Source organism: Bos indicus x Bos taurus, chromosome 11, assembly GCF_003369695.1.
Source record: "Bos indicus x Bos taurus breed Angus x Brahman F1 hybrid chromosome 11, Bos_hybrid_MaternalHap_v2.0, whole genome shotgun sequence".
NCBI lineage: Eukaryota > Metazoa > Chordata > Mammalia > Artiodactyla > Bovidae > Bos > Bos indicus x Bos taurus.
The window spans coordinates 50,364,918-50,377,872 of record NC_040086.1 but is presented as its reverse complement, the minus strand read 5'-3'; positions in this window follow the sequence as shown (position 1 = coordinate 50,377,872).

Below are 12,955 nucleotides of genomic sequence, written 5' to 3'. Positions count from 1 at the left end.
GCTTTAGCATCATTCCTTCCAAAGAAGTCCCAGGGCTGATCTCCTTCAGAATGGACTGGTTGGATCTCCTTGCAGTCCAAGGGACTCTCAAGAGTCTTCTCCAACACCACACTTCAAAAGCATCAATTCTTCGGCGCTCAGCCTTCTTCACAGTCCAACTCTCACATCCATACATAACCACAGGAAAAACCATAGCCTTGACTAGACGAACCTTTGTTGGCAAAGTAATGTCTCTGCTTTTGAATATGCTATCTAGGTTGGTCATAACTTTCCTTCCAAGGAGTAAGCGTCTTTTAATTTCATGGCTGCAGTCACCATCTGCCATGATTTTGGAACCCCAAAAAATAGTCTGACACTGTTTCCACTGTTTCCCCATCTATTTCCCATGAAGTGGTGGGACCGGATGCCATGATCTTCGTTTTCTGAATGTTGAACTTTAAGCCAACTTTTTCACTCTCCACTTTCACCTTCATCAAGAGGCTTTTTAGTTCCTCTTCACTGTCTGCCATAAGGGTGGTGTCACCTGCATATCTGAGGTTATTGATATTTCTCCCAGCAATCTTGATTCCAGCTTGTGTTTCTTCCAGTCCAGCGTTTCTCATGATGTAATCTGCATATAAGTTAAATAAACAGGGTGACAATATACAGCCTTGACGTACTCCTTTTCCTATTTGGAACCAGTCTGTTGTTCCATGTCCAGTTCTAACTGTTGCTTCCTGAACTGCATACAGATTTCTCAAGAGGCAGGTCAGGTGGTCTGGTATTCCCATCTCTTTCAGAATTTTCCACAGGTTATTGTGATCCACACAGTCAAAGGCTTTGACATAGTTAATAAAGCAGAAATAGATGTTTTTCTGGAACTCTCTTGCTTTTTCCATGATCCAGCGGATGTTGGCAATTTGATCTCTGGTTCCTCTGCCTTTTCTAAAACCAGCTTAACATCAGGAAGTTCACAGTTCACATATTGCTGAAGCCTGGCTTGGAGAATTTTGAGCATTACTTTACTAGCGTGTGAGGTAAGTGCAATTGTGCGGTAGTTTGAGCATTCTTTGGCATTGCCTTTCTTTGGGATTGGAATGAAAACTGACCTTTTCCAGTCCTGTGGCCACTGCTGAGTTTTCCAAATTTGCTGGCATATTGAATGCAGCACTTTCACAGCATCATCTTTCAGGATTTGGAATAGTTCAACAGGAATTCCATCACCTCCACTAGCTTTGTTTGTAGTAATGCTTTCTAAGGCCCTCTTGACTTCACATGCCAGGATGTCTGGCTCTAGGTCAATGATCACACCATTGTGATTATCTGGGTCGTGAAGATCTTTTTTGTACAGTTTTTCTGTGTATTCTTGCCATGTCTTCTTAATATCTTCTGCTTCTTTTAGGTCCATACCATTTCTGTCCTTTATCGAGCCCATCTTTGCATGAAATGTTCCTTTGGTATCTCTGATTTTCTTGAAGCGATCTCTAGTCTTTCCCATTCTGTTGTTTTCCTCTATTTCTTTGCACTGATCACTGAAGAAGGCTTTCTTATCTCTTCTTGCTATTCTTTGGAACTCTGCATTCAGATGTTTATATCTTTCCTTTTCTCCTTTGCTTTTCGCTTCTCTTCTTTTCACAGCTATTTGTAAGGCCTCCCCAGACAGCCATTTTGCTTTTTTGCATTTCTTTTCCATGGGGATGGTCTTGATCCCTGTCTCCTGTACAATGTCACGAACCTCATTCCATAGCACTCTATCATCAGGCACTCTATCTATCAGATCTAGGCCCTTAAATCTATGTCTCACTTCTACTGTATAATCACAAGGGATTTTAGAATTAAGTGTGGTTCTGTCTAATTCTAACATTTATGTCCTTTGTACTACATTATGCTAATTAATCCATTAATATTCTCAAAGAACATTTGCATTTTATCCAAAGCTTTAACATTTTAAAGAACATGAGTGGGCTCCAGCATAAATGCGGCTAAGAAGAAGAAATGTCGTTCCCCAAGGAACCAAGACGAACTTCCCCTCGGGCCAGAAGTGGGGGCAGAATATGAATGACCCTCTCTCGGCCTCATTTAGACTTTCTTCAGTGAGTTCCAACCCATGTCTCTGTGATTCATTTGAGGGATGGGGGACAATGTGTCTAAGACAGCTGGCTGACTACCAATAAACTTTCTCTTCTCTTTCATAGTTATAGAACGTTGGATTTTTTTTTAAAGCTCAGTTTCATGTCTACCCAGAGAAAGAAAAAAAAGAAAAAGAAAAAAAAAAAAACCTGTTTCTTGTGCTTCTTTGCAATTATATAGAGCCAGAGGCCTAAGTGCTGCCTGATTAGACCTAAAAAATAATGTCACACCTCCGATGACCAGTTGGCATGCACCCCTTGCCCCAGCATTCTCTCCTTTCTGTAGACTGGAATGCAAGCCTGATGACTGAAGTTGGGCAGCCATCTTGGGCCATTGTTTTGTTAGGTAGGTAGAATAGGGGAAAGGAGTCCAAAATGGCGGTGAAGGCAATGGCACCCCACTCCAGTACTCTTGCCTGGAAAATACCATGGATGGAGGAGCCTGGTCACTAAGAGTCGGGCACGACTGAGCGACTTCACTTTCACTTTTCACTTTCATGCATTGGAGAAGGAAATGGCAACCCACTCCAGTGTTCTTGCCTGGAGAATCCCAGGGACAGGGGAGCCTGGTCGGCTGCTGTCTATGGGGTCGCACAGAGTCAGACACGACTGAAGTGACTTAGCAGTAGCAGCAGCAAAAGACAAGGAAGGGAAAAGCCCGCAAAAATAGAACAAAGGAAGGTCAAAGGAAGGTCCAAGGACCAGAGTGAAGACTTCAGGTAGAACAAACAGCACTCCTGGCTAAGCCCAATTTGCATAGGGCAGGCCCAGGTGGTGGAAAAAACATATAAAAGGAGGAGCCAAAGCGCTTTCTCACTCTCTTTCTCTCCCACGTGCGTGCGCTCTTTCTCTCTCTCTCTCCCTCTCTCACTCTATCCCCCCCCCCCCCCCCGCCCAAAGCACTCCTCCACTCTCTTCTCGAGTCTTTGGGTTGGCATGCCCTCACGCTTCAAGGATGGATTCTCCTGCTATCTTCTAAATAAAATAGAGCTGTAACACTGATTTACCTAAGAGCTATAACAGGGTTTGTCCAAGATCCGAGAGCTGTGACACGTGGAGGGCTTTAATGTCCGTTGCTCCAAATCTTTGTTGTGACGAGACAAAGAACCGAGGAACATACACTCACGTGACAGTTTGATACTAGGAAGAGAAGGTACAAAAATTATATCAGTATGTTGGAGGGAGCCTGGATTGCTCACAACTTGTAGAGCAGAGGAACCATACCTTAGACTGCCTGCATGCCTCCACACTTCCAAGTCAGAGAAAAATAAACTTCTAGTTTATTTAGCTTGGATTTCCTTTCCTGGTAGATGAAACTAACAAAGAGGATTTATACTAAATATTTTCCAGTCTTGTGGGCTTTGTGAACAATGATCTAGCCTAAGAAAAAATAATTTTGTTCAATAAACACTAGCTTTGAATATGAAGATTACAAAGAACATTAATGAGGAGGAAATAATTGCAAAAATAATGAAATGAAATTACTTCATAGTGGCCTTTTCCCATTCTTAATGCAACCAGCATAATCCAAATACTGTTGTGTCATTCTTGATAACCAATGCATTAGCATAAATGGAACATTCAAGTATAAATAGTAATTATTCAATTATAATGATCAAGGGGAAGAAGCTGCTGAAAACCATCTCCTGTGCTGAATTCCTATCTAAGAAAATACCATTACATTTTAAGAAGAGACCAGTCTCAATGCCATTAACAGAAATGTGCTATATTCAGAACTGTGTGTCTACCTTCCTTAATAAAAAAGAGTAAAACGTCATTTTATCGTCTTAACAGAGAGAGATAGAATATCCCATCATCTCTGAAAGTTTTGTGCAACTTTGACTGTGACTCTGACTGCAAATCATTCACTTTACAGGCATTTAGAAACAGATATGGAGGCCTGACCCTAAAGTCACAGATGAGACTGTCTGGTTGGACAAGATTTAAAGTTCCCAAAGATGATGAAGCTTTGTCTACTGTGTCTCTGCAATTATATCTGGAACCAAGCCCAGAGGCTGTGGTTCTTCATCCTCTGGGAATATTCCCTTGCCTCAGAAAGATGTTGATTATAAGAAACTAAGAACAATGTGTATTTTTGAAACATCATGAAAGCCTCTCTCTCAGATAATGGTCCAGACGGTTCAAAATCACCTAGGAATCTGTACACGATCACTACTCCGTACACCTTCTGTTGCAGACATGTGGGGAAGCAAAGTTGTGAGATGCTCCAGGATTTCCCTGAAGCCAAAAATCTGCCCACTTCTTCTCTGGGCAGATTTTCAGCTGCTGTAGCCCAATTTAGGGAAGGCAGCTGTCAGCACATTTGGCTATACACCTAAATGGGAGCCTCCGGCACTCTGAACTAAAAAGTGACATTGCTGAGACAGCGGGAGAGAGTACACAACAATGGAGGTCTTGGTAAGGGCTTAGAAAAGCAAAGCAGTTTTTCTTGATTTTTTTTTTAAGCTGTTCAGATCAGTCAGTCAATTGTGTCCAACTCTTTGTGATTCCATGGACTGCAGGATGCCAGGCCTCCCTGTCCATCACTAACTCCCGGAGTTTACTCAAACTCATGTCCATTGAGTCGGTGATGCTACCCAACCGTCTCAACCTCTGTTGTCCCCTTTTCCTCCTGCCTTCAATCTTTCCCAGCAACAGGTTCTTTTCTAATAAGTCAGTTCTTCGCTGACTTATTGGAGCTTATTGGAGCTGAAGCTCCAATAAAATCAGAAACAATCTGAACAGAAAGAGCTTCAGTGCCTGCATTTTAGAAGGCCAACTTTCTAAAAGCATGGTAAGAGCCAGAAATAGATAATTATTAGCTTCTCCTTAAAAAAAAAAAAAAACCCTAGAAAACATTTAATGTCAAGATACCTGAAAAACTAACCACCATTTCTGGTAGGAAGATTTAGAGGACTGTCTGCTGAAAAGAACTGAGAGAAGATGACATTAAAGGGAGTAAATAGTAAATTGGAAATAATTTACAGTCAGAAAGAAACACTAGAAAGTAGGTTTCTGGAAGGAGAGGCACAGAAGAAACAGAGAGAAGAGGAAAGTATCCCCTTCACTCAGATAATAATAAGGGTTAAAAACCTCACATAGAGAACCATGAAAATCCGTCAAGGAGAAATAATCACCAATTTATAAGCATTCTAGAAGACAGTGAAAGAGAAGACAGTGAATGCTTCTAGAAGCATTATAGAAGACAGTGAAAGGGAAGACATAGAAAATATCACAACAATTATTCTTTAAAATTAAATAGGGAAGAAAGAAATCATTATTTAAAAGACTTTCAAAACACATTAAATACAGATGCTATCAGACAAATATATTTTAAATTCTTGAATTAAAAATACAAATAGTATATTGTCAGAAGCATAAAAAAGGACATGTGGTATTATGGACTTTTTTTTTAATTTGAACATTATTCTAAGTCTAAAAACAGTGTCTCTTAGGTGGGTGGAGGAATGTAAACCAATCCTCACATAGAACAAAATTTTAGAAATAGATACAAAGCCCAAGGAGAAATCTTTACCTAATACTGTGTTATTAATTAAAGAAAAAACAAAGCAATTTTAGAAACTCAATAATTATTTCTAAAAAATATATAAAGTAAGCATGGTGGTTATTTGATGTAGTAAATAAGAAAATGTTTCTAAAAGAAATTAACAATATGAAATTTAGTGTCTACAAATGTAGGATCTTGTCCTTAGATCCAAAATTTTAACTGCATGGTACAGGACAGATGTGATTTAGCATCTGAGAAAGAGGGAAAGAGGGGATTAAAAAAAAAAAAAAACTTAGTTTAATGAATACGGGATATGATTCTCCTCTGATTTGCTCTGAGCTTCCAGGTAAACCATAGCTGGAATATTGGGTTCAAATCTAGGGATGACACTAAAAGTAGATGTTATGAGTAGAATAACCAAGGTGATGGAGGTCTAGAAACTCTATCAAATGAGCAGGTGATGAAGGCAATTGGGGGTGGGGTTGATAACTGAAGTGGAGAAGAAACCTAAGGGAGAGAAAATGGTTATAATCAAGATCTGAAGAGTGGAAAGGACAAATGATAGATAAATTTCCTTATAAGGATGTACTTTCAATATCCGTAAGTACACTGCCTCCTGAAGTTTTAGGTTCCCCATCCCTGGAGCTGTTCAGACAGATGCAGAGAGATATTTTCAAGATATTAGAGTGGGGATTATACATAGAGCAAATCACTGGACTACCTGGATTCCAAGATTTCTTCCAACTCTGAGATTCTCTAATTATATGATTGGTGTGAGATTAATATACTAAGTGAATGTCTCTGCAAGATCTTCATAATGGAACTGAATTAATAGACAAAAATTTGGTTACACACATACAAAAACAGAAGTTGCCACCCTGCAGCCCATTCCTTAGGGATGGCTGATGTGCACCCATTCATTTCCAAGGATTCTGTTGTAATCAAGCATTCTTCAGTGATATCGTTCTAATGACCTTGGGGCTAATCCCTGGGAAATAATGTAGCAGCGTGTACACATCTGCAGAATCAAAGGGAAGCAGTGGATGAATCTCACCTAGGTGATTCAGTGCCCTGCTTCTGCTTGTTCTGAGGTTAGCATTTATTATTGGCATAAAACTTCACCAGAGGAAAAGATGGCTCTAAGGTCATATGGACCCAACAAAAACATTTTTGAGAATCAAAGAAACATTACAAGTGGGCCTTACATTTATTTACAAAGCCCAGATCTCAATAGGTAAACTGATAATGCAATAAACTTGAAAGAATAGAAGCTGCAATTATTCCTTAAAAAATTTAATCACAAGTCACAATTTTATCAAGGTTACGGTTGCTTTTCATCAAATATCAGATCAGATCAGTCGCTCAGTCATGTCCGACTCTTTGAGACCCCATGAATCGCAGCACGCCAGGCCTCCCTGTCCATCACCAACTCCTGGAGTTCACTCAGACTCATGTCCATCGAGTCAGTGATGCCATCCAGCCATCTCATCCTCTGTCGTCCTCTTCGCCTCTTGCCCCCAATCCCTCCCAGCATCAGAGTCTTTTACAATGAGTCAACTCTTCACATGAGGTGGCCAAAGTACTGGAGTTTCAGCTTTAGCATCATTCCTTCCAAAGCAATCCCAAGGCTGATCTCCTTCAGAATGGACTGGTTGGATCTCCTTGCAGTCCAAGGGACTCTCAAGAGTCTTCTCCAACACCACACTTCAAAAGCATCAATTCTTCAGCGCTCAGCCTTCTTCACAGTCCAACTCTCACATGACCACAGGAAAAACCATAGCCTTGACTAGACGAACCTTTGTTGGCAAAGTAATGCCTCTGCTTTGGAATATGTTATCTAGGTTGGTCATAACTTTCCTTCCAAGGAGTAAGCGTCTTTTAATTTCATGGCTGCAGTCACCATCTGCAGTGATTTTGGAGCCCAGAAAAATAAAGTCTGACACTGTTTCCACTGTTTCCCCATCTATTCCCCATGAAGTGGTGGGACCGGATGCCATAATCTTCGTTTTCTGAATGTTGAGCTTTAAGCCAACTTTTTCAGTCTCCACTTTCACTTTCATCAAGAGGCTTTTTAGTTCCTCTTCACTGTCTGCCATAAGGGTGGTGTCACCTGCATATCTGAGGTTATTAATATTTCTCCCAGCAATCTTGATTCCAGCTTGTGTTTCTTCCAGTCCAGCATTTCTCATGATGTACTCTGCATAGAAGTTAAATAAGCAGGGTGACAATATACAGCCTTGACGTACTCCTTTTCCTATTTGGAACCAGTCTGTTGTTCCATGTCCAGTTCTAACTGTTGCTTCCTGACCTGCATACAAATTTCTCAAGAGGCAGATCAGGTGGTCTGGTATTCCCATCTCTTTCAGAATTTTCCACAGGTTATTGTGATCCACAGAGTCAAAGGCTTTGGCATAGTCAATAAAGCAGAAATAGATGTTTTTCTGGAACTCTCTTGATTTTTCCATGATCCAGCAGATGTTGGCAATTTGATCTCTTGTTCCTCTGCCTTTTCTAAAACCAGCTTGAACATCAGGAAGTTCACAGTTCACATATTGCTGAAGCCTGGCTTGGAGAATTTTGAGCATTACTTTACTAGCGTGTGAGGTGAGTGCAATTGTGCGGTAGTTTGAGCATTCTTTGGCATTGCCTTTCTTTGGGATTGGAATGAAAACTGACCTTTTCCAGTCCTGTGGCCACTGCTGAGTTTTCCAAATTTGCTGGCATATTGAGTGCAGCACTTTCACAGCATCATCTTTCAGGATTTGGAGTAGCTCCACTGGAATTCCATCACCTCCACTAGCTTTGTTTGTAGTGATGCTTTCTAAGGCCCACTTGACTTCACAGTTCATTATAGGGGACTGGAATGCAAAAGTAGGAAGTCAAGAAACACCTGGAGTAAAAGGCAAATTTGGCCTTGGAATACAGAATGAAGCAGGGCAAAGACTAATAGAGTTTTGCCCAGAAAATGCACTGGTCATAACAAACACCCTCTTCCAACAACACAAGAGAAGGCTCTATACATGGACATCACCAGATGGTCAACACTGAAATCAGATTGATTATATTCTTTGCAGCCAAAGATGGAGAAGCTCTATACAGTCAGCAAAAACAAGCCCAGGAGCTGACTGTGGCTCAGACCATGAACTCCTTATTGCCAAATTCAGACTGAAATTGAAGAAAGTAGGGAAAACCACTAGACCATTCAGGTATGACCTAAATCAAATCCCTTATGATTAATACAGTGGAAGTAAGAAATAGATTTAAGGGCCTAGATCTGATAGAGTGCCTGATGAGCTATGGAATGAGGTTCGTGACATTGTACAGGAGACAGGGATCAAGACCATCCCCATGGAAAAGAAATGCAGAAAAGCAAAATGGCTGTCTGGGGAGGGCTTACAAATAGCTGTGAAAAGAAGAGAAGCGAAAAGCAAAGGAGAAAAGGAAAGATAAAAACATCTGAATGCAGAGTTCCAAAGAATAACAAGAAGAGATAAGAAAGCCTTCTTCAGCGATCAGTGCAAAGAAATAGAGGAAAACAACAGAATGGGAAAGACTAGAGATCTCTTCAAGAAAATCAGAGATACCAAAGGAACATTTCATGCAAAGATGGGCTCGATAAAGGACAGAAATGGTATGGACCTAACAGAAGCAGAAGATATTAAGAAGAGATGGCAAGAATACACAGAAGAACTGTACAAAAAAGATCTTCACGACCCAGATAATCATGATGGTGTGATCACTGACCTAGAGCCAGACATCCTGGAATGTGAAGTCATCAAATATAGGGAATCTCAACTTGCAAAGCAGATTCTATCTTTGATCTCAAGTCATCTCATATGTAGAATTCTGCATCATGCCCATTTTTGAAACCTTTCAGTATCACTTGATAGCCACATGATTCCAAAATTTTTTAAGAATCTTCCACAACTTACAAAGATTAAATGAAAAGGGATTGACAACTCAAATGTAAGCTCTGACACCATAAAAGTCTTAGGAAAAAAGAATAGTAAAAAATCTCCTTGACATTGGTTCTGGCAATGATTTCATGGATATGACATCAAAACCACAAGCAACAAAAGCAAAGGAAAAAAAAAAAAAAGTAAGTAGGACTACATCCAACCAAAAAGCTTCTGCTTAGCCAAAGAAATAATCAAGTGAATATAAAGGCAACTAATTGAATGGAAGAAAAACATTTGTAAATGATTAATCTGATAAGGGATTAATATCTAAAATATGTAAGAAATTCACAAAGCAAAAAAGCAAATAATAGAATTTTTAAATGGGCAAAGGACCTGAGTAGACATTTTTCCTAAGATACTATTCAAATGGCCAGGAGGTACACAAAAAGATGCTCACTATTATTAATAATGATGGAAGTTCAAATCAAATCCACTTTGAGATATCTGTTAGAATGACTATTACCAAAAAGACAAGTGATAACAAGTGCTGGGAAATATGTGGAGAAAAGGGAACACTTGTGTACTGTTGGTGGAAATGCAAATTGGTGCAGCCACTGTGGAAAACAGTATGAAGATTCTTCAAAAAATTTAAAATACAACTACCATGTGATCCAGCAACTCCACTTCTGATGTATATCCAAAAGAAATAAAGTCACTATCTCAAAAAGATATCTGCACTTCCATGTTTTTTGAAACATTTACAATAGCCAAGACATGAAAACAACCTAAATGTCTATCAATGGATGAACAGATGAAGAAAATGTGGGGCACATACATAATGGAATATCATTTAGCCATTAAAAAGAAAGAAATTCTACCACTTGTAAGAACATGGAAACTTGAGGGGATTATGCCTAGTGAAGTAAATCAGACAAAGAAATTCAAATACTATACAATCTTTGTATATATGCAACATTTAAAAAACGAACTATAAAAATGGAGAAGAGATCGATGGTTGGTAAGCAGTAGAGAGTAGGAATGAGAGAAATGTGTGAAGGTGGTCAAAGGGTACAAACTTCCAGTTGTAAGAAGAGTAAGTTCTGGGTAATGTAACATACAACATGGTGACCAGAGTTAAAAATCCTCTATTATATGTCTGAAAGTCACTAAGAGAGTAAATATTAAAAATTCTCACCAAAAAAGAAAACAACTATGTAAGGCAATTCTTGTATTAACTCACCTTATTGTGGTAATCATTTCACAATGTATGTGTATGATGATTTCAAAATCATCACATGTACATCTTAAACCTAGCCAATGTTATTTGTCAATTATATCTCAATAAAAGTTGGGAAAAAATCTTTTTAATTTACAAGAGAAGTTGCAGCATCATGAAAGTGATCTCTATAAAATGAAAAGAAATATTTACCACTTATCAAAAAAATTGAAACAAATTGTGCTTAAAGGAATTCAAGATTTTCTGTGCTTGGATTTAGATAAAAACAGAAGACAAAGAGCTAGACGATAGATACATACATCCATAATACATATATACATTAAACACATACATATATACATATTGGGTTGACCAAAACATTCATTTGGGTTTTCCCATAAGAGCTTACTAAAAAGCCTGGATGAACTTTTTGGTCAACCTAATATATAGATGACAGATAGATACTCTTGAGCTTAATGTGTTAATTAATTAATATTACACATTTACATAGCAATATACACAAACTCAAGAGAAATTAGGTTCTCTTCAATTTTCCTAGTTTTGACAACTAAGGTTACGGCTAAGATAGTAAAATAGTAAATGACATTCTCCTTAAAAAATAGTAGCAATATTCTCCACTTCTAAATTTAGAATATATCCACTGGGGGGCTCAGTAATCTCCTCAAAGTACTTGCTAATTTCAGCCAAAAGGTATACAGGCAGTCTGAGAAGAGGATGCTTAGGGGAAGCTTCAAGCTGAGGGTCAACCAGAGGCAGTGAACTGCCCCCAGAAGGGACCACCTGTGCCCAAAAAGTAATTTGGTTATGGACTTCTTGTCAGCAACCTGTCACATTAGCCCAGAGACAAATAACTAGATTAATGGTATGGATAAACACAGAAGAGGGTAGTAATCTTGCTGTGTAAGTAAGAACCTCAGCCTCCTCTTGAAACTGAGCTGAACCCTGTAGGCATCCAGGGCACAGAAGCTAATCAGGGAAAGGAGGGGATGCAGAGACAAGAGAGGGGCAGCCAAGAGCAATAGTGCGGTCTCGGGGCAGGGTCCTGGTTTCACCTCAAGGGATACACATAGTATCTTTAAGTTCTTCTGAAGAACTAAAACTCCCACCTCATGGAAGATGTTCCAGAGAAAAGGTCAGCTTGATAACCTCAAAGTTCATCAAGAGACTACCTGAGACCAAATTAAAGAAGCCACAGAAACTCATTAGATCACTTGAGGCCAGATTAAATAAGTGCAGGCCCTGCACACACTCTGATCCTTATCAGCAACCCTGCCCTTGAACCATTGCTATATCTCCTCACCAAATCCCTCAGGTTGGGCCACATTGCTTTTCAGGGACATGAGCCTGTTGTGTTCCCCTTTGCAGGCAAAGCAATAAAGGTATACTTTTCTACTTCACCTAAAACTGTCTTCAAGACTCAATTCAACACCACTGTACAGCAGCCGAGATTTTGACATCACTCTCTCCATCTCCTGATTCAACTTCAAGCACTGGGGAAAGAATGGCTTTGATTTATGCATGAAAATGAAGTTTTAAAATAATCAGGACTGAGTCTTACAGAGTTTACTTGAGACTGCTTTGTTAACAAAAACTATCTGAGAAGTTAAGAAAGCAGACCAAGGCCATAACAATGCTTGCTACCATGCAGAAAGGTTGGACAGTGCACAGCTGGTAGCAGTTGTTCAAAACAGCAAAACAACCTGTTTATACCCGCAATGAGGTGTGACTCTTCACTCAACTTGTCACATATATTATACATTCAGAAACTTTCCTAAACAAGTATAAGCTTTGCCTCTCCTGCTATTTCTCAATCTAATGCTATATGTATCTAACTGCATCTCCATGAAATAACTAAAAATGACTTACATTCATTTAATGTCTTCAATTTCACATGGTTCTCTCACTTTTTTAAAAAAAAATCTTACAACAGTAACTCTGGCAGTTAGAAGTGCACAGCTAGAAAACAGTAGATCAGGAGCTTATTCTCAAATCCCACAAAACTCTAAGTTGGAGTTCCCATTTCCATCTAGAGCTGACTTCCCCTCCCTGACTATCTGGTTTTGTGTTTTGAGGGGGGTGCTGATGTACCCAGTGGGGTCACTTGCTGTGCATCTCCCCCCCACCTTTCTGTTTCCTCCTTCACTGCCCCTTGGACTGCTTCCACCTCCCATTTTTTCCCTCATCGTTGCCCCTTCCCTCCCCC